This window comes from Peromyscus maniculatus, chromosome 3 (assembly GCF_049852395.1).
Source record: "Peromyscus maniculatus bairdii isolate BWxNUB_F1_BW_parent chromosome 3, HU_Pman_BW_mat_3.1, whole genome shotgun sequence".
Taxonomy (NCBI): domain Eukaryota; kingdom Metazoa; phylum Chordata; class Mammalia; order Rodentia; family Cricetidae; genus Peromyscus; species Peromyscus maniculatus.
The window spans coordinates 154,649,407-154,669,057 of record NC_134854.1 but is presented as its reverse complement, the minus strand read 5'-3'; the positions used below and the strand labels follow the sequence as shown (position 1 = coordinate 154,669,057).

At 45.3% G+C, this 19,651-nt stretch overlaps 1 long non-coding RNA gene across 1 annotated transcript; it reads left to right on the top strand.

The window, feature by feature from the left end:
• Window positions 1-4,603: 4,603 nt before the first annotated feature.
• On the top strand, window positions 4,604-12,658 carry LOC121828147 (uncharacterized). The gene is made up of 3 exons (XR_013050200.1): window positions 4,604-6,830; window positions 9,611-9,841; window positions 10,484-12,658. It is a non-coding gene; the product is annotated as an uncharacterized LOC121828147 (long non-coding RNA).
• The last annotated feature ends 6,993 nt before the right edge of the window (window positions 12,659-19,651 follow it).

Here is a 19,651-nt window from a genome sequence, read left to right as displayed (position 1 = left end):
GAGAGTGATCATGGTAACTAGTTAGTTTTAAATGGTCCTAGTTAGTTTTAACTGTCAACTTGACACAGCCTAGAGTCACCTAGTGAGGACTTTCCCAGGTCAGATTGGCATGTGGGAGTTTCTGTGGGGAATGTCTTGATGGCTTTAGCTGATGCAGAAGGGTCCAGACCACTATGGGCAGTGTCATACCCTGGGTCAGTGGTCCGAGGCTGTGTCAGAAAGCTAGCTGGGCATGAGCCTGCAAGAGAGCCGGCAAACAGCCTTCCCCATAGTTTCCGCTTCAGGTTTCTGCCCTGACTTCCCTCAATGATGGACTGAAATAAATCTTTCCTCCCTAAGCTGTTTTTGGTGAGACTGGTGTATTGCAGCAGCAGAGACCAAACTATGACTTATTTTCTTCCCCAGTTGCTATGGAGGCTTTTGTTGAATGATTGGGACAGTGTTGGTGTGTGGCTAGGTGCCAGATGCCTGGGCAAAGTCCTTTTGCAGCCATCCCATGATAGCCACAGGTCCACATTTTCCCATGGGGCTCTTCCCACTGCTTTTCCAGAATCTTTTCTCCTTGTGAATTCTCCATCTGCTTCTCAGAGCATCTTCCTACTGTTGTTGTCCTGGATGGTCTGGGGGAAGTGGTGGTCAGATGCCCAAGGAAGGTGTGACCTAAAAACCTAGGTTTTGAATGAAAGCGGAAGGCGGGGGCGGGGGGGGGGGGCCGGGGGTGAGGCTAGGAAGAAGGTAGATGTAGACAAGGAAAAGAATCCATTTGTCATCATCATGATTATAGCCCATCAGTCTAGTGTGATCTTGGCTTCAGTGACTGTCCAGGACAGTCATCGTGTTGGAAAAGCACTTTGATTGGAAATCAAGACACAGGTTTGTCTCCTGTTCTTTGACTTGTTTCTAGCAGACATTTAGTGAAATAGTACCATGTACCAGGAATATACCTGTTAAAAACAGACCCCAGAACTCCATGGAGAGATAGTGAATACATAATTAACTTCCAGGAGAGAGAAGAACATTGAGAGGTGACCTGTCTTCCTAGTCCTGAGCAAAGCGGTGGCTTTTCAAAGTTTTTTTCCAGGGCTGTGGCCAGGGCTCAGGTTACCTCTCAGGGATTCCACCTCATAGAGACCCCTGAGATGCTTAACAAAGCCCCAGGTCAAGATACTTCCACCACTTTGCTCTACCATGGCTACAGTCTCTCAAGGCCTCTAAGTTGCCCTCAAAAGCATGAAGACCTGAGTATGGAGCCCCAGAACCTATGCTTGCTAAGGCATGGGTACCTTAATCCCAGGGCTGGGGAGGCAGAGACATAGGTCTGTGGGGTTTACTCAACAGCCAGTCCAGCCAATCGGTGGGCTCCAAGTTCAGTGGGAGACCCTATCTAAACAATAAAGTGGAGAGCAATGGAGGAAGGCATCTGACTTTGTTTGACCTCTGGCCTCCAAACGAGTAAGTGTGTGTATGTACACCACACTCAAATGCCCATATCCACATGAACACACACACACACACACACACACACACACACACACACACCATGCACAGACACTACACTACACATACACAGAAAGACAAAGACAGAGAGAGATAGAGACACAGAGAGACACACACAGACACATAGACGCACAGACACACAGACGCAAACAGAAAGACAAGAGAGAGACAGACACACACATACATACACACAATCACAGAGAGAGACAGAGACACAGAGACAAAGAGAGACAGAAACACAGAGAGAGACATACAGACACATAGACAAACACAGAGAGACATACAGAAAGACACACAGACACAGAGAGAGACACACAGACACAGACACAGACACAGGGAGATGGGGGAGGGAGGGAGGAGAAAGAGAGATCTTTGCATCCTGTGCCTCAGTGTGAAGTTCTAACTGATGAACATGTTCTTGTGTTGAAAAAAAAAAAAGCTTGAGATTACAGCCTTCTGGCCCAGGGATTGAGAATGGAGGGGCTCTTTGTATGACAACCAGATCATCCATCCCACCATGCCGGCATACAACACTGCAGACACTTCTCTCTTTACGTTCCGAAGTGCGAATTTGTGACCTCTTGTTTGAGACCGATAATTTGGGAACATTAATTCTAGCGTTCTAGAGCATTCAGGGTAGGTCTTACTTCCACACTTGCGGTCCCATATGCCAATCATCTGGGAATGTCCCCCAAAGGCACACTGAAGCGGGCTTTACTGACATCTGCTGGGCATGCGTCTCTCAAGCCTGTCAAGATGATGGTCAAGATCATGCAGACTTCATCCCGTAGTTCTCAGCTCCGGGTTATTCTCTAAGTTAGCCTGACTCTAAACATTACCCATCCTCTCGTCTCTTCTTTTCTTTTCTTTTTTGTAGATGTGAGAATCAAACCCAGGGCCTCAAATTGGATGCTGTATGTAATCCTAGCATTTGGGAGGCCGAGAGGGGAGGATTTCTGTGAGTTCAAGCCCAGCCTGGGATGTAGAGTGAGACCTTATCTCACTCTTTACCTTTCTACCAAAGCCCAGGGCCTCACACATGTTAAGCAAGTGTTCCACCATTGAACTACACACCCCCAGCCTAGCTTTTGAATTTTATATATTCAAATGGCCATAGAATCGTGGAATACTATAGTAGCCACCCAATATTTTCCCATTGTCTCCATACTCATTTTTAATATTTATTTCATGGCTATATCTATAAAGGTTTGGGATTGACTCTAGGGAAACAAGAGAATGAATATACTAGGAGTTCAGTTCTGTATGTAAGCAGGAAATTAAAATGGTAGTCATATCATATCAATGAGAGATGGAGGGCAAAAAGAACCAGGAGGCCAGGGAGAGAGAGCTCGGCTCTGCCTGGCAGTGTCGAGGACATCTTCTTGGTCTGTTCTGACTTTGGTTTCCAGTTTCCTGGCAGCTACTAACTCAGAGATGACCTCTAGGTGAGGGCCAGGGTGAGTGGAGGGCAGTGGCGAGCTTAAGTGTCCCCAAGAAATGCTTACACTGCGTCACAGACTCTTCACTCTGGCTTAGCTGGGTCTCCGCTATACCCGTGGCCACATATAGACCTGTTGGCGTAGAACGTCTATGCATCTTTGCATACCACTATCTGTGGATGTGGCTAACTCATTTCAGTTTTCCTGGGAGTTGCTTTGTTTTGGCGCCAAACTGTGGTTAATCTACACAGTTCTCATCAGCTCCAGGCAAACCAGAGTTGTTAATTACCCTGCAAGAGTGCTCAGTGTTGGTGCTTGATGTCCACAGAACATTCTAGATGCCTGTGATTGTTCAACTCCATTGTCAGCTTGATTGAGAAGCATCTAGGTAATTATTAAAGTGTGCCTCTGGGTGTGCCTGAGAGTGTTTCCAAAGAGGCTTAACTAAGGGGAAAAGACACGCCCCGCATGTGGGCAGCATGCTCCTATAGGTTGGCTGCTGATGGAATTGCAGAGGGAAGGGTCCACAAGCATAGGCATTCCTTTTCCTGCTTCCTCAGCGACAATGGAGCAGTTCCCCCATGCAGTCCCATGGTGGGCGCCTGCCCACCGCTATGGACGGAAACCGTGGAAACCATGAGCCAAAAGAAACACCCCTTCTACCCCCAGCAAGGCGTGTTGTCATAGCAACAAGGACATGGCTAGCCATTGGAAGAAATGCAACCGTTGTATCAAAGCACAGCTCCTAAGTTGATGTGCAACAACTGAGAAGCGTTTGGGGACTTCAAGGCAGAAGGAAGGGGCCTAGGCTCCCCAGAAAGTCACCCCAGGGCAACTGGACACGCCAGAGCAATGGCCTTGGCAATGTGGTGGCTGCGGCGGGTCCAGCCACCTCTCCTGGAGCTGCGCCAGGATCCCCCACTGCACACTGAGCTCTCAATTACTTGAGTGAAGGAAATGAATGAAGAACACACAGTCTGGGCCCTCCAGCCCGCAGACCACAGCTAAACAGAAGCTTCTGAACAGAAGATTCTGGGGAGCACATCCTGCCCTCTTCTTGTCACTGCAGGGCACACTACAGGAAGCTAAGGACATTGCTTCAGGGAAGGCAATTGTGGGTATCCTGAAAGCGAGTCAGACGGAGAAGACGTGTGGGTGGTTCATGTTCCTGCGCCTTGGGCTTCCTCTACACAGACCCCTAGACCCACTCACTGTGAGGGAGAGATGCAGGATTATTAGGGCACACCTCTCCTTGCCTCCTGTAGGAAGCACAAGAAAGCCTTTGGCCAATCTGGTCCTAAGTGTCTCTCTAGAGCCAGATCTAGCAACCCCCTCATGGCTCTCTTCCAAAGGTTAAACAGTTCCCACAGGGTACAAGAAAGGGTTATTGAAAAACAGCAGGTCTTTTTTTTTTTTTTCCTTAACTTCAGCACTTCTGGTAAATCTCTGATCCAGCATCTAGTGGTTAACCACTGATACAGGAAGTGACATTTAACGTTTTTTATCACTCAGCCAGAAATGGAAGAACAAGGCAAGTCTGTGTTTAGGGAAGATGGATGGCTGCCCACCACCTTCGTCTTAAAGGCACATCACCACTTTTCCTGGCTGCTGGGCTGCTGGGCTGCTGGGCAGCGTGTTTCCCTCCAACCCGGTCACTTCATTGTTGGGGTGAAGCAGGAGTACCAAGAGGATGCTCACAGGCTGCTCGGGGTGGGAGCACAACCTCGTTGGCTACTGGTAGGGGTGAAGCAGATGGTACTTGCTTCCCCTTTCTCAGGAGCCGTTGCGTGTGGGGACAGGCAGGAAGGAAATGATCTGGGATGCCTGTGTCCCAGGCCCATCAAACCACAGCCTCAGCCTGGGGTGGCTGAGTTCGCGAGGCCACCTGGCCAGCTGAGACTTGGAACACAATCCTCTTGGCCATGGCAAGGAGGACAGTCACCTGAGGCCTTGTTAACTCCTGCCAAGGTGCTCAGGGACTCCTAAAGCTAATATTGGACATTGCAAGCCATGTTGGGGCCAGCGCATTGGGTTTCACTAAGAAGTTGCTGCCGTCACTGGCTTCCCTATTTTCTGTTGCATCTCAGGAATGAGGGGTTTTCAGTGTAACTGTGAGGTGGATCCCTGGTAACAAGAATGACAGGAAAAATCATAAGCACTCCGAGTTCCTCAGTGTCCGAGTTTACCACCTTTCCCTGCCCAGCATCTGGAGCTTGTAAGCACCACAGCCAGGACTCCACACCAAGTTGAGCCTGAAGTACCAAGTCCTGCTCTGGAGGTAAGACATGCAGCTGCAGGCATCACGCCCTGGCCCAGTCTTGCCCCTTGAAGGGAGGCCTAAAGACACTGCAAAGCATATGTGGGAACCCTGCTGGAGGGTGTGGGTGCATCAGACACTGTACTGTCGGCAAATACTCCGTCTTCCCACATTTGTCAGGGTGCCAGATTCTCTGAGAGATTCCCCCTTCTTCAGGAAATGGCATGATAAGATTATGAAAAAAAGTCATTGTGTTACAAAATTGTCTTTTCTCCTCTTGCCCTTTGTATGTGACCCACGTGGATTCTCGGCCCTGTCAACACGAGCAGGCAGCGATGCCATGGGCCTGCTCTGTCACTGAAGTGGGTAGGTGTCATAGGGTCAGCAGGTCCACCACGAGGCCAGCTGCCCCGGTGAGTAGAGTCACCTATTGATTTCTGCTCAACTTTGTTCTAGGGAAGATTTGAGGTGACAAGCCACTCCTGGTCTCTTGGAGCCTCAGCTTGTCTATCCACGCACTTGAAGAGCTCATGAGAGCTAAAGATCTCTGCAAAGAAAGTGCATTCTTCCGAATTTGCACTTCTCTCCACGAGGGGGACAGCTTTGGTGACTTCAAAGTGTTTCTGGAAGGACAGAATTGCACTTGGGTGTCCCATGCCCCGGGCTGTATGTACAGTGGTGTAGGACTTCGTGTTGGAAGTGGTTGAAGAGTCAAGAGTAAGGTTCTGGTCCTCCTTGGGGCAAGCTGCTTCTCAAGCCCATGTCTTCTCCACACCCGCCCTGTAGAGATTTTACCTGACAGACGCAAGTGGAACAAACAACAAGGCAAACTGAGCTGTTTCCTGTGACAAAGGACACAAAACCACCCTGTATCAAAGCCACAGTCTCTTCAGGGTTGCCCATGCCTGTCTGCCCAGTGCTAGGAACTTAGAAAACATGCATGGCCGGGTCCACCTTAAAAATCAGCACTAGCATTTGCATGTATGTGTCTATGTACGTGTGTGTGTGTGTGTGTGTGTGTGTGTGTGTGTGTGTGTGTATGTACGTGTGTGTTCATGTGTGTGTATGTGTGTATAGGCATATGTGTGTATGTGCACCCATGCTGGTGTCTGTGTGTGTATTTGTATGTGTGTGTTCATACGTGTGTAAGCACGTGCGCACATGTGTACCCATGTCTGTGTATGTGCAGAGGCCAGAGAACTCCTTTCCATTATTCCCTTGAAGCAGGCTCTCCCACTGAACCTGGAGCTCACCATGTTCTGCTGGGCTGGGGTCCACCCGTCTCCCCCACCTGCAGCACTAGGTTTGTGGGTGCCGAGGACACAGCAAAAGTGCTCTTACTCAGCTAGTCACAGCCCCAGCATTTTTACAAGGGCCTTAAGTTCTAGGTGTACAGACCTTGTAGAGAACCTCCTTTTTAAATGAAGAGACAGATACGTTTTAAAAAAAAACAACACCAGAATATTCTACCATGCAGAAAATTACATGCTCTGATTTGGGTAATTACAGGTTGCTATGGAAGCACAGAGGTAGAGCCACTTAGCCCAGCCCAGGAAGAGCTGGTGCAGGAGGCAACCTCACAGATGAGATTTCAAGATCAGGAATTAACCAGGTGAATCAGGACAGCAGGAGCTGAGGTAAAGGGAGTGGAGTCAGGAAGGGTGTGAGGTGGGAGTGGGTAGGACTCAGGACATGCTTTGCTGTCTCCTGAACTGTGTCAGCAGCCATGACCCATCTATGGGAAGTCGGGAGCACACTGAAGGGAGGGACAAGGATAACCAGGCTTGTCACGGGCAGTGGTGGCTGCCGAGGCTGAGCCTCTGGGCTTGGTTGTGCAGGAGACTCCATGTGGGACTAAGCAGGTTTGCTCATGGGAGGTTCACACAAGTCCCAGAAGCTGTCCAGGCCCGAGAGCTTCTGCAGACAGCTCATGATCTGTAGGGTCTGTGCAAGCATCCCGGGGGCAGCACGGTCCTCCTGGGAGCATTGCGGGGGAATGCATACCTCAGGATAATGATGAGGGTGGATGCTGCGTTCTTTGCATCTTGCCAGCCTGTTCAGATGTCCAGAGCTGCTTCCCACTCAAGAGGCTCATTTCCTCAGCTCAGCCCACCCAGACCAACCCTGGAATCCCTGAGGCAAACTGACAGCAAACTGACACTTTTTGTGATCCGTTACTGCATCCCATTTTTCTCATGTAAATAAAACCCTACTATCTACCTCACATCAGATTCCTAAAATAATAATAGTAATATTTCTCTCCTCATTAATTTCCCCCTTCTCCCTTCTTCCTCTTCCCCTTTTCCTCATCCTCTTTCCTCTCCCTTTTCTCTTTCCTCTTCCCCACCTGCTGCTATGAACTAGAGACTCTTTATATAGCCTAGGTAGGATTTGAACTCATGGTTTTCTTGCCTTAGCATTCCGAGCGTTGTGATTACAGGCATGTGCCACCTTACCCAGACTCCTTTATGTTCTTACTACTAAATGAGTCCATATAGACACCCATGCCATCCCCGCCTAGGGACTTCCCCCATCTGGAGTCCCACTCGTTTTCTTACTCATACCCAGTTATGTACCTCCACTTCCACAGCCCACTGAGGCTAACTTCTTCCCCATTCTTGTCACCCCTCTTTGCTTCTTTGTCTTCTCATAGTCTTCTGCCATGACTCGACCGCCTTTTGGAGGCTTCTTTTCTGCTTTACCTGACACAGTGTTATTCCACAAAAATTTGAACAAGTTCTGCAAAACTGATTCTATTACTTTACTCTTATTTATTTATAATTTTTCTGCAGTAGTGGAGATTAAATCTGGATCCTCACGCCTCCCCAGCAAGTGCTCTACCATTGATCTATATCCCCATTCTTAATCTGAATTGTCAGGGTTGTGTGATGGGTTGTTAACTGGACTTGGAATCACCTAGGAGACAACTGTCTGGGTACATCTGTAAGCGTCTTTCTGGAGAGACTTAGCGAAAGGGAGCAGACAAGCTGAGTGTGGGCAGTGTCACCCCATAGGTGGGGTCCTGGACCAAGTCAAGAGGAGAAGTGAGTGGGCATTGGTACCCAGGAGTCTCTGCTTCCTGAGTAAGGCGCAGTGTGAGCAGCCGCTTCAGGTCCATGCTGCCATGCAGGCCCTGCCATGATGGACTGCACCCTCAAACTTCAAACCCAAGAAACCCCTCCTTAATTCACTTTTGTTAGATATGTTGTCATAGCGTAGGTAAAATAATTAATATAGGCTGCTTAGTGTTAAATATAGCCGCATAAGAGAAAATATGTCATAATCCATATATAAACAAATGATAAATAATGACTGTGGCACACTTGTCTGAGGGCATGTAGAAACAAAGATTGGAGTGTAATGAAGTTCTGTCCTAAACTCTCCAGGAAGCCCAGCATCTCCTGTGGATCCTTCATAATTCATATTCTAAGCAGATGAAGTACTGGGAGAGGTGTGCAAATTAGTGTTTGCCTCCAGGCTCCTTTTGTTATTTGCAAAATATATTTTTCCTGTATACCATATAAACGTGAGCCTTCCCTCTGCTGTCATTTCTCCTTGGAATTTTCCCACTGAACACATCCGTATTGAGTACCTCGTTATAGTCTTTCCTTCTTTCCTCCCCCTCCCTCCCTCCCTCCCTCCCTCCCTCCCTCCCTCCCTCCCTCCCTCCCTCCCTCCCTCCTTCCCTCCCTCCCTCCCCTCACCCTATATTTATTGAGTTCTACTCTGTGACAGCTAGTCATCCAGCAGTGGACAAAGACAGAGGGTTCATACCCTCATGAGTGTAGCTCAAGGTTAAGTATGGCAAGCAAAGGGTGAAACACATTAGAGTGGTCATATAAATAATAGTAACATGAATAATAGTAACATACTAGTTGTGTGGAGGGAGACACCAGCTGCACAAGTCCCTGGCACAACAGGGATTTGACCAAGGTTGGAGGTATGTGGTAGGTGGCAGTAGGAAGGCTTCCTTGAAGAGATGCTTTCTTTGCACAGGTGACAAAGAAGAGTTAATTAGATGAGGGGTGGGGGATGGGGGGCTGAGGAGATTCAGAAGTCATGGAAGTTTGGGTGATGGGTTCCTAAAATGCACAGAAGCCAGTTGGGTTCAATGGCAGAGGGAAATAGCAGAGACAGAGGTTAGGGTTAATCAGTGTGGGCTTTGAAGAGTATGTTAAGGACCTTTTCATTTTACCTGAAATACTTTATTTAAAAATTTTCCAGCCGGGCGGTGGTGGCACACGCCTTTAATCCTAGTACTTGGGAGGCAGAGCCAGGCGGATCTCTATGAGTTCTAGGCCAGCCTGGGCTACCAAGTGAGCTCCAGGAAAGGCGCAAAGCTACGCAGAGAAACTCTGTCTCGAAAAACCAAAAAAAAAAAAAAAAATTTTTTTTCCATTTTATTTTATGTGTATAGGTGTCTTGCCTGCATATATGTATGTGCACCGTGTATGTGCAGTGTCTAGGATGGCCAGAAGTGGGTGTTGGATCTCCTAGGATTGGACTTGAAGACAATTGTGCACTGCCATGTGCATGCTTGGAATTGAACTTGAGGAACTGCCAGTAATCTTGGCTGCTGAGCCATCTCTCCAACCTCGTGCTGAAAATATTGTAATCAAAATGCAGAATGATATCAGATTTGTATGAGGTAGGTTAATAAAACCAAGGTCTTATTCACTTTATCCTTCGTCACTGAGAGGTCTTGACCTATAAGAGATTCATAAACAAGTATGATTGCTATAATTATATAGAAATGCTGGGAAAGTAGAAGGATGTAGGATATTTTTCAGTGTGAGAAATCAAAGAAGGCTTCAAGAAATCAACATATGAGGTAGGTATTAGAAAATGGTTTAGGACCTGGGGGTGAAATTCTGGCACTGCACATGCCTAGCATGCTGGAGCCCCGTGTTGGGTCCCCAGCACCATGGATACCTGCACACACACGCATCTTGACATAGGTAGGGGCTGTCCATGTCATAAGAGGTGTGTGGAGAGAGGGGGGGGGAGGAAGGAGAGAGAGAGCACATGTTGGGAAGGAGGTATTCCCTATTTGCTGTAGAGGCACAAGCAAGCATCACACACTACATGGATATTACGTGCCCTAGTACTCACTAAAAGTGGTTAGCAATACTTTCTCTCTCTCTTCTCTGAACCTTGTCCTTTCTGGAAGACCTGAGTTTAGATGTGGGTAACGATGGTGAGCAGAAGGGAAGTCTCTACCTCCAGACAGAGGGGTTTGGTGCTTATGTGTGCTTTGACACTTCTGCTTTTTTCCGCTGACCATGTGTAGGGGATGGAAACTTCATCAGACTGTGACATGGGATGAGGATGGTGGTACAAATGGAATCTGTGGTGGACGTGGAGGATGAGCAAGAAACCATACTCTGTTCCGAGCGGCTGAGATCTGGAGCCATTTAGTATGAAGGCACGATTCAGTTTGTCATGCTTGCCTCAAGTATCTGCTGACACTTACAAAGTGTGTGAGGTTCCCATCACACAGAGGCTGACACCTTAGCCTGTTGCACTTATGTGGGGGTTGGTAGAAGACATGGAGTTTCCGGAGTCAGAGACGTAGGACTTTGTTGCTCATGGTAAGACAAACAGCACGAGCCTCCTCATTGCATCTATTCCTTGGCCCTCAAAAGCCTGCTGTGTAGAGTGGCCATGATGGATGCTCACCAAGTGAGTCTGTGCCACGATTAAGAAACTCCATGCTTAGGAAACTCCAGTTGTTTGCAATGGATAGCATATAAACCTGCCCAACTATTCCCTAAAGTCAAAAGCAAACAAATGTCCCCTCCTGATCTGGAGAGACATTATCCTTAATTTCCAAAGTTGTTCACTTCATAACTATCCTTGAAAGATCTGGAACAGCCTTGTCAGTGACTCCGCTGGAGTGTAGAAACAGACAGACTTGGAACTGCTCCTCTTCAGCATCTGTGGGTGGTGGTGGGGTAATGAGTGGTAGGAAGTCTTCAGAGCAAAACTAGGAGGAATTTTGTTGAAGGTTGGACTCTACCCAGAAGACATCACAGAACCCTTGAAGGTTCTAAAGTAGGTGCTATGGAGAAGAGGGAATGGATGTGGGGGCACATTGCTAGAATGGAAATTAAAGCTAAAGATACAGGTTTGGGGGATTTTTGTTGTTTTGGTTTTTGTTTGAGACAGGGTCTCTCAATGTAGTTCTGGCTGCCCTGTAGTTTGCTACGTAGACCAGGTTATCTTCAAACTCAGAGATCTGCCTGCCTCTGCCTCCTAAGTGCTGAGATTGAAGGATTGCACCACTCCACTGGGCTAAGCTTCCAGATGTTATGTGTACTTAGATAAATTCTATAACCTTCAAAGCCTAGATCAAAATATATCATAGTAGAAACTTCTTGATAAAGAACTTGTGTTAGTCAGACAGAAACAATTTCAGGAAACAAGGATTCATTTAGACTCATGGTTTCAGAACAGATACTGTCTGTCATGGAGGGGAGGTACGGCGGTTCGAGCATGAGGCAGCTGGTTGCATCATGTCCACAGTCAAGTGGCAGATCCGAGAACTAGCATTCTGCTCACTGGCTCCCTTTTCAATCAGTCCAGGGCCCAAGGAGGCTGTACCAACATTTACGGTGGGTCATCTCCCTTTAGTTAACCTTTTCTGAAACTCCCTCACAGACATCTCCAGAAGTATGTCCCCCTAGGTCACTCTAAATCCAGTCAAAAAAGAAGACCCATCACAGAAATCAAATGCAGATGTGCAAGAAATAAAACAGAAGGAGCCTCTTTGCTTGAACTGACCACGAAAGATCTGGAGCCTTCCTCCTGCTCCGCCAGCTCTAGGAGAAGTTCCTGGGATCCTCTGTGGAGTTCCTACAGTCTAGAAAACATGAGGAGACCTCATTTTCCTTGTTCAATTCAGGACAGAAAGAATTCTTCTTTGTTTCTCTCTACATACTTGTTTTTGGTTTTTGAGACAGGGTTTCTCTGTGTAGCCCTGGCTGTCCTAGAACTTACTTTGTAGTTCAGGCTGGCCTCGAACTCAGAGATCTCCCTGCCTCTTCCTCCCTCCCTCCTGAGTGCTGGAATTAAAGATATATGCTGCCACTGCTCGGCTTCTCTCGACATTTTGACCTGATCATTTGGCTGCTTCTTTCACTTGACACAGTAGGATGCAGACTCCACGTCCATCTCTGTATTACCTGAGTCCGAGGTAGCACCTGCCACGTTTCAAGACTCTTCACTAGTGTTTGTTGAGTTTAATTGAATTAATATGGAAAACACATCAGTGAAATAACGTTAGAAGTACCCATTTTGGAAAGCTTTTCCTTTTAAACTTGATGAACTATAAAAGATGGCCCCTGGGAAAATAAGGACCAAGGAAGAACAAACAACAACAAAACAAGACAAAGAACAACCGTGTTCTGTGGAAATTCTATGGAAATTATTTTAGTTTGTCTATGGACCAATAAAATGTTTATTCAAGAAACAAAGAGCCTTTTCTTAGTAGGGGACCATGGTCCAAATAAATAGCACCCTTGAAATTAGTGTGCTGTTAGTGAAATTAGTGTCAGGACTTCTCAAGTGTGTGAGCCCTGCCAGCCAGCTGTGGTTTTTGCCAGGTGAGGATGGACAGCCCTGTATTGCTCTGCTGACTTATGCCATGCCAGCCGAGTATTTACATTTGAAAAAAAAAAACAACAAAAAACACAATGATTCAAAAGAACTTCATGAACTAGGTTTGATCCAGCTGCTGTCTTTAGCAAGTTCAAGGTGAGTTCATCAGGGATCTAGTGAAGACAACAGTTCTAGAATCTCAGGGTGGCCTGGATTTTCATGGACTTCACAGACACTAGTGAGTGCATGGTATTGACTTTCAAGGAGAAAAATCACATATGACTTACCATCATCCTGTTCTGGGTATGTGCTAGCCTCTTTCTTAAGACCACATGGGACTGGGTCTTGATGGTTTGTTGAGCTGAACTTTGACAAGTGGAGGGCCCTTTTAAGTAAAATAATGCAAAATTAGTTTTGAATGTGAATGTTTAGGATGAGAACAGAAATAACGTAATGACAATTTAATTTATCACCTATTAAAATATAGTATTATTTTAGCTACGTACTTAAGTTTCTATCTTATTCTTTGAACTGATTGCATTTATGCCCTCATTTTTTGACATTTTAGGAATTTTATTATATTCTCATTGATGATACTATTTCATATTAAATCAGCAAAAAATTTTAAATTTCTTTCTAATGTATTATTTGTGTGTATATGTGCATTTGTGTGTGTGTTCATGTACGTGTGCATGTATGTATGTGTCATGTATGTATAGAGACCAGAGGTCTACATTGGGTATCTTCACCAATTGCTTTCCATTTTACCTTTAAGACAGGGTCTCCCCTTGAACCTGGAGCTCATGAATTTGGCTAGCTCCAGAAATCCACTGCCTCCATCTCCCCAGATGTGGGCTTTCAGATGTGTGCCTCCACAGCTGGCTTTCAAACGTGGGTGCTGGGGGTCTAAACTCAGGTCCTCATGCTTGCATGGAAATCATTTTTTTCCACTGAGCCATGTTTCAACCCCTCTTCCTGATGTACTCTGAAGACCTCCTTCTTGAGCAGAGTATCATATAATCCAGGGATTTATTCCTTATCAGTACTTCTGTTTTCTTTTTACATAACCATAGCTGCTTACGTTTGATTTTGTTCTTTGAATTCATTCATTAAAAAAAAAAATATTCCCCCCCAAGTTGTGTGTGTGTGTGTGTGTGTGTGTGTGTGTGTGTGTGTACACATGTGCCGTGGCCTGTGTGTGGAGGGCAGAGGACAACTTTGTACAGTCTATTTTCTTATACATGGGTTCTGCAATCAGACTTAGGTCTCCAAGCTTGAGCTACAGCACCTTCATTTGCTGAGCTATCTTGCTGGCCGTAAATTTATTCTTTAATTGATACACAAAAACCAAATTGTAGGATTGGAGAGGTGGCTCAGCTGATAAAAGCACGTTCCTAAGGACCTGAGTTCAGTTCCCAGCACTCACATTAGGTGGCTCACAATCATTTGTAACTCCAGCTCCAGGAGATCTGACACCTTCTGGAACCTGTGCTCATTTTCACATACCCACCCCCATATATGCATGGCTAAAGGTTAACGCTAAATTAAATACACACACACACACACACACACACACACACACACACACACACACCCTCAAATTAAAATATTCATGAAGGTTAAATTTTGGTATCTGTAAACATGCATAATATATAAATCAGGTTGTACCTGTTTCCTCAAGAATCCCATTTTTTTTTTTTTTTTTTGGTTTTTCGAAACAGGTTTCTCCGTGTAGCTTTGTGCCTTTCCTGGAACTCACTCTGTAGCCCAGGCTGGCCTCAAACTCACAGAGATCCACCTGCCTCTGCCTCCCAAGTGCTGGGATTAAAGGCATGCGCCGCTGCTGCTGCCGCCGCCGCCGCCGCCGCCGCCACCACCACCCAGCAAGAATACTATTTTTATGATGAACACTTTCAAACTCCTCTCTTCTAGTTTTGAAAATGTATAGTATGGTGTTGTTATAATGTCATCACAGCATAGTATATTATTGTTGTTATGGTCACCCTACTGCGTGATAGCACACCTGAACTTCTTGCTACCAACTGTGGCTTAGTTACAATGTTGAGGGACTTAAACTCTAATTTCGCAATCCATTGGTCAAACTCTGACATAGCAATCCATTGGTCAACCTTTCTCCATTGGGTGTATTTCTACTTTTTAGTCTTTTGCGATAGAGTCTTGCTGTGTAGCCCTGGCTGGTCTTGAACTCGAGAGCCTCCTGCCTCTGCCTCTGTGTGCTGGGATTATACTGTGCACCATGCTTGACTGCTTGTGCTTTTATAAGATAGCAACTTTGGGGTGTTTTAGTGTTTTGTCTAGGTTGTCTAGTTAAAAACATCATCTTTTGGCTTCACAGACTGTGAATGGTGATGCAGGGAAGACACTTCTCGTCAGGCCGGCAAACCCTGTCAGGTCTTTTGTGTAGACAAGCTGTAAGCTTTCAGGGCATTTGTGATTTTCCTGTGAATTTCTATTTTAAATATTCCTTGAATTGATGACATTCATGTCCTCATTTTCATGGTATATTACGAATTTTATGTTCTCTTCATTGATGTCACTATTTGATGTCAAATCAGCAAAAAGTTAAATCTCTTACAATGTATCTTATGATTCACTTATTAATTGTATTATCAAGTAATCCAACAATGTATCATTGTATCTAATTGAACTATATTCCTTCTCTTCCCCTTGATGAATTACTAATTGACTTTGACATAATCACATTATTTTTTATTGCAATTTGCTTTGTGTGTGATTCTAGGGATTGACCTCAGGGCCTTGCATATGCTAATAACTCTCTGCCACTGAGCGGCATGTCAACTATATACATGGCTTCTTGGTGTTAGGGTGCCTATTGATTTTATTATTCCTTTTTATTGTTTTTAATGTATATTTCATTAATGTGATTTTTGTATTTGTGATTTTTTTTTTTTTGAGACAAGCTCTTTCTGTGTTTCCTAGGCCGGCCTTGAACTTGTGATCCTGCAGCCTTAGTTTCCTGAATGCTGGGATTACAGGCGCATACTCCCTCTCCCAGCTCATGACTCTTTAATAATTACAATGAAAAACTTTTATCAGAAGCTTATAATTCCTTATTTATCTTATCAAGACATTCTAAAACGACTTTGGATGTTGGAGGGAGCTGAGAAACAAACAGGTTAGACAAAAACCTTAGCTTCATACATTCTTCAAACCAGAAAAACCTTGTCAGTGTTGAGGTGTGATGGGCAGATCAAGCAAGGACAGGTGGAGTTAGATGAGTGTTGTAGACCCCAGGGAGGTGAGGGCAATTCACTTGGGCTGGAATTGCTACAACCTCATTAAATCAACCCAAGGATACAGAGTGGCAGGATGAGAACCCAAGAGGAGGATGGAGGTGGAGTCTCCAAAAAACAAAACAAAAAAAGAAAGAAAGAAAAAAATTATAATCAATGCTGTTATCTTTCCTATGTAGTTTTTGAAATTTCTATCAAAATCCAGACTAATGTAGCTGTATGGGTTTATTTCTGGTCCTTCTATTCCATTCCATGGGTAAATATGTCTGTTTTCCTACTAGTACCACACCATCTTTGCACCTATGGCTCTGTAGCAAAATCTGAGGTCAGGAGTTGTGATACCTTGGTGTTGGTGTTTTGCTTAGGATTGCTTTAGATATTTGGGGTCTTTATGTAAATCTCATTATAGATATATTTGCACATCCATGTTTACTGCTGCATTATTCATAATAGCTAAGAATGGAACTAGCCTAGATGCCCACTAATGGAAGATTTTAAAGTGTGGTACACATTCACAATGAAATTTTATTCAGCCATAAAGAAATGAATCATGGGATTTACAGAAAAGTGGATGGAATTGGAAATTATTATGCTAAGTGAAGTAACTCAGACAAACATTGCACATCTTTTTTATATGGAGATCAAATATGCATGCGTGTGTGTGTGTGTGTGTGTGTGTGTGTGCGCGCGCGTACACATGTTCGAGTGTGCTGTGGAATAATCCTCTTTGTACACTGTGAATATGTTATTCTCATTGGCTTAATAAAGAGCTGACAGGACAATAGCTAGGCACGAAAAGGTTAGGTGGGAGACCCAGACTGAGAGGATGATCTGAAGAACAAGGGAGGGGTCATGAGAGTTACCAGCCAGATGCAAAGGAAGCAGGAGATGAGTGTGTTGTGCTGACAAAAGGTAAAATGTAGATAAGAAATATGGGTTAATTTAAGTTGTAAGAGCTAGTTAGTAAAAAGCCTAAGCTATCGGCCGATCATTTATAATTAATAATAAGTCTCTGTGTGGTTATTTGGGAGCCAGCTGGCAGACAGAAAACCTTACCTGTGTGTGTGTGTGTGTGTGTGTGTGTGTGTGTGTGTGTATGTTTTGTGTGTGTAGAGTGTGACCAGAAAAGGGACCATTCATGCTTCTTATTTGCCCATGGTTAGGTCTCAGTGGCTGTTTATTGGCCATTTGCCATTTCATCTTTTGGAAACTTCCTGTTCATTTCATTAGCCTGTTCGTTGATTGGGTTGCTTGATTTCTTGTTTTTTGGTTTTCTAAATTCTTTGTATATTCTAGATACTGACCCTCAATCAGATATAAAGCTAGCAAAAACTTTGACCTCATTCTGTAAACTGTCCCTTCACTCCATGAACTGTTTCCTTGGCTATGTGGAAGCTTTCAAGTGTCCTGAGGCCTCCTGTGTCAGTTGTCACTGTTATTTGCTAATTAGGAGGCTGATTTTGCTGTTGTACCTGAAACAGCAAAAGTTCTGGTCACAGTTTACAGGAAGTATTTAAGATGCAAAAGTTTTTCAAACTTATGTTTAAATTTGGTATTCCTCATAGTTTTGGGCCCGTTAGGATGTACTCCCCCATGATCACAGGGTAGTAGTGGGGCACACATTGTACCATCCTGGGAGAATATCCTGCTCAGACATGGATGTACAGTGATAGCTTTTCTATCTTCTGTTTGCACCTTTCAATAATTCCATCCTTTTTAATTGGCTCATGTAGAGTGACCAAATTAATTAAAACACACAGGAGGATTTGGGAGGATAAACCCTTGAACAATAGCATGCCACTGTCACTATGGGGTCCATAAGAGAGTTTCTCCACAACTGGAAAGAACAAGCCTTCCCCTGATCTCCTAGTGTGCAGAGGTGCATCATGATTACTATTAATTAGAATAAAATTAAAATGACAGCAATACATTGACTTCTCACCAGGACAGAAGTCTGCTACGGAAGACCTAAAGAGGCTGCCAGGAGCCCCTCCCCAGGTGAGGATGTAATACCATCCTCAGGCATGAGCACAGTAAACACAATGCTAGGAGTTGAAAATGGAAAAAGAGAGCATGGCATGGGACGGTCCTCTTCAACCTGCGGTGTTTGTCATTTCAACCCTTAGCCGGGATACTCTATTGCATGTGATAAAAACAATCCTACTCCAAATAGCTTAAGCAGAAGGAATTTAATATGTATGAGATAATCCTGGCAGGAGGGGCCACTTGTCTCAAAGCTGTCACCAATGACCCTTTTTTATCTACCTGCCCCATGATGACTTAATCCTGGCTCCGTGCTCAGAGCCTCTCCCTGTGGGGTCATGATGTCTGCTCAGCTCCAGGCCAACAGAACGTTATTTCTGGACTAGATTAGCATTTGAGCAAAGAAGATCCACCCTCAGTAGTATGGAGTGTGGGCAAACATCCTCTAATCCACTGAGAGCATCCCATGGAACAAAGGCAGAGGACGGCATGGCCACTGTGATGGGTATTCTTGTTGTTATTCTATGCCAACATACCTGGGAAGAAGGAACCTCAATTAGAGAATTGGCTTTATCAGAACTGCAGCATGTCTGTGGAGAGATTTTCTTGATTGCTAATTGACGTGGAAAGGCCCAGCACACTGTGGGAGGTGTTATCCCTGGGCGGATGGGCCTGGGCTGTACAAGAAAGGTAGCTGAACGTGAATTAGCAAAGAAGCTGGTAAGCAGCTTTCCTCTGTGGTCTGTTTCAGTTTCTTCCTCTGGGTTCTTGCCTTGGGTTTGTGCCTTGGCTGTCCTTGATGATGGACTCTTTCCTCCCCAAGTTGCTTTTGGGCATGGTGTTTATCACAGTAACAGAAAGCAAGTTAGAACACCCACTGTGTTCTTATTTTGCCACTGTTTTTATCTGAGACAGGGTCTTAGGTATCCCAGACTGACTTCAGCCTCAGAGGACTTGAATTTCTGATCTCTTTTCTCTACCTCCTGAGGATCACAGGTATGCCCCTTTATACCCTCGACACCTCTAAGGAGGGTGAAACTCAGGGTTTTGTGCATGATAGGTAAACACTCTCCCAACTGAGCATGCTCTGTGTTCTTGGGCTGGAATATGCTTCTTCTCTTACCTTTGGAGACTGGAGTTCTTCGTCCCTAAGCCTTCACACTAAAATTTACATAAGCAGCCTCCACTCTTTGGCCTCAGATTGAATTACAGCACTGGCTTCTCTGGTTCTCCAGCTTTCAGACAGCAGATGATGGGATGTGTCAGCTTCGTAACTGCGTGAGCCAATGCCCATGATCAATCTCTGTCTTACACACACACACACACACACACACACACGCACGCACGCACGCACGCACGCACGCACGCACGCACGCACGCACGCACGCACTCTCTTGTTAGATGACGTCTTCTTGCCTTCTACCATATTGTCATATAGCAAGAAAGCCCTCATAGATGTGGTCTCCCTACGTGGTACCCTCAGCCCCCAGAATCACAAGCCAACTTCACTTCTTTGTGCATAACTTGCCCACTGTGTGCTATTCTGTTATACAATCAGAAAACTAAGACACCGTTCCTGCAGGATCTTTCTGGTTCCTCTC